The sequence below is a fragment of the Sebastes fasciatus genome, chromosome 10 (genome assembly GCF_043250625.1).
Source record: "Sebastes fasciatus isolate fSebFas1 chromosome 10, fSebFas1.pri, whole genome shotgun sequence".
NCBI lineage: Eukaryota > Metazoa > Chordata > Actinopteri > Perciformes > Sebastidae > Sebastes > Sebastes fasciatus.
Window position 1 is genome coordinate 1,301,234 of NC_133804.1, and position 2,970 is coordinate 1,304,203.

The following is a 2,970-nucleotide window of genomic DNA, read 5'->3' on the forward strand; positions in this document are numbered from 1 at the left end:
GTTGAAGCAAGTTGAAGAGGCCCGGGCTACAGCTAGCAGAGGAAGCTAGACTGTAGCCAGCAAAGGGGGTCAGGCTGTAGCAGGTTAAAGAGGCCCAGGCTGTAGCAGGTTGAAGAAGCCCAGGCTATGGCTAGCAGAGGAGGCTAGGCTGTAGCAGGTTGAAGAGGCCCAGGCTGTAGCAGGTTGAAGAGGCCCAGGCTGTAGCAGGTTGAAGAGGCCCAGGCTGTTGTAGCAGGTTGAAGAGGCCCAGGCTGTAGCAGGTTGAAGAGGCCCAGGCTGTAGCAGGTTGAAGAGGCCCAGGCTGTAGCAGGTTGAATTGGCCCAGGCTGTAGCAGGCTGAATTGGCCCAGGCTGTAGCAGGTTGAAGAGGCCCAGGCTGTAGCAGGTTGAATTGGCCCAGGCTGTAGCAGGCTGAATTGGCCCAGGCTGTAGCAGGTTGAAGAGGGCCAGGCTACAGCTAGCAGAGGAGGTCAGGCTGTACCAGGTTGAAGAAGCCCAGGCTACAGCTAGCAGAGGAGGCTAGGCTGTAGCAGGTTGAACAGGCCCAGGCTACAGCTAGCAGAGGAGGCTAGGCTGTAGCAGGTTGAAGAGGCCCAGGCTGTAGCAGGTTGAACAGGCCCAGGCTACAGCTAGCAGAGGAGGCTAGCCTGTTGCAGGTTGAAGAGGCCCAGGCTGTAGCAGGTTGAAGAGGCCCAGGCTGTAGCAGGTTGAAGAGGCCCAGGCTGTAGCAGGTTGAAGAGGCCCAGGCTGTAGCAGGTTGAATTGGCCCAGGCTGTAGCAGGTTGAAGAGGGCCAGGCTACAGCTAGCAGAGGAGTCCAGGCTGTAGCAAGTTGAATTGGCCCGGGCTGTAGCAGGTTGAAGAGGGCCAGGCTACAGCTAGCAGAGGAGGACAGGCTGTACCAGGTTGAAGAAGCCCAGGCTACAGCTAGCAGAGGAGGCTAGGCTGTAGCAGGTTGAACAGGCCCAGACTACATCTAGCAGAGGAGGCTAGGCTGTAATTTATGGATTTTGTAAGAAACCAATAAATAGGCACTATGCTCTCAGTCCAATACAAGCTGAAGACACTTTACACGTTACAACAGCCAGATCAGCAGACAAAATAAAACATAAATAAAACTATATATAACTATATATAAATTCCGAGCTCACATGCAGACACACAAACACAGGACTGGTCTGGCGGCCATCTTGGATTTATGGCCGCCAGACCTGTCTGTCTGACTGTTTGTCTGACTGTCTGTCTGACTGTTTGTCTGTCTGTCTGTCTGTCTGTCTGTCTGTCTGTTAGCAGGATTACTCCAATAGTTCGTGATGGATTTGATTGAAAGTTTTTGGAGGGGTGGGGGAGGGAATGAACAATCCATTTCCATCAGATTTTGGTGGCGATCCGGATCATAGAGAATGAAGCGGTAGATGACGGGATGAGAGACAACGTAGTGTAACGTTATACAGACATAACAAGGCTGCTGAATGAGAGAGGCATCCGCCGATACGTTACACAGAAACACACCGTGTTAATAATAAGCCGACCACCTCACGGTACCGCCAGCTGGGAGCTGGGATCTGGTTTTAAAGTCACGCGTTGGCGGAGGTCTGCACTCTCCGAGTGCCATTCTAGTTTTCTTATGAATTCTTCAGGATAGTTTTTCTATTATTTTGTGTTTCTGACAAAGTTCTGAACATTCTATTAGAAACAAACTGCACAAAGTTCCCTTTATTGTCATAAGAAATGTTGTTATTGATTATGAATGTAATACATGATTGTTAAGCTCTGTTTGTGCTCTTTAAGATGGAACTATCCATGCACACATCACATCAACATCAAGTTACTTATTAGGGCATTTGCAGAAGCATTCAGAATTTGCCCTATTGCAGCGTTAGAGGTCAAAGTTCAAATTCTGTTGTCCTCACTGTCATGACAATGTGACTGTTAGAGAGATTCTAGTCTTACTTTAACAATGATGTGACTTCATGATATTCTTTTCTACTGGACACACACAGAACAGCACAAGAAGCTCCTCAAGTCTGTCTGTGTGGATTTTGTCTCGGTGCCCTGGTGTCCCCCCCGCAGTCCATAGAAGTTGGGTATGAGGTAGTTGGTGTGAGTGTGTCTGTCTATGAATGTTAGCGCTGTGATAGACTGACGACCCATTCAAGATGTAGCGTGCTGTTCCCAACCATGACCAGGACCAGTGTTCTGAGGAGAGATGGAGAACTACATCATTTACATGGTACAATTGTTAACTCCCTATCGTGTCCAAAAATCATCCCATAAATCAAACTGACAAAAAGAATAAAATACTGTCTTTTAGTTTTAATGAGTGTTATGAGAGCCCATCTAATAAGTGACCAATGAGGCGTTGCCTTGGTATCCCTGCTCATACACTGTGTGACTCACCTCCTCCTGCCAGTGTTTCTGTCTGCTTCTCTCCTGCATTTCCTCTGTAGTGATGCTGGATTCTCGGTGGCTTTCAGCAGCAGCTGTAGCTGAGATCAGCATGCGTTGTTTTATAATTGATGTGTGAGCTACTCATTAACAAACAATAGGGAGCGTCTGTGCAAAGCATAGCAAGTAGACAGGCTGGCTGTCAGGAGGTGACGACCGGCGCTTTATGCCTCCGCGCCGGCGTCAGTCCGTCTGACTCTCTCTGGTGAACGTGATACCTCCGGAACAGCTGGAGGGAATTTATTCAAATTTGGTACAAATGCCCACCTGGACTGCAGGATGAACTGATTCGATTTTGGCGGTTAAAGGTCAAAGGTCAGGGTCACTGTGACCTCACAAAACATGTTTGTGGTCATAACTCAAGAATTCATATCCTAATTATGATAATTTCACACAAACATGAAGACACAAGTGATGACAGACATGGAAGTAAAGAAACACTTGACCTATTGGTGGAGTCACACAACCACAAGGCGCTAATTCTAGTTCATTCTGAGTTTTCTGTTTGCACTGTTCTACCACT

General features: G+C 48.1%; 1 long non-coding RNA gene across 1 annotated transcript; it reads left to right on the forward strand.

Moving 5' to 3' along the window:
• The first annotated feature begins 388 nt into the window (after positions 1-388).
• LOC141774786 (uncharacterized) lies at positions 389-1,482 on the forward strand. The gene is made up of 3 exons (XR_012595457.1): positions 389-582; positions 856-897; positions 1,350-1,482. It is a non-coding gene; the product is annotated as an uncharacterized LOC141774786 (long non-coding RNA).
• The last annotated feature ends 1,488 nt before the right edge of the window (positions 1,483-2,970 follow it).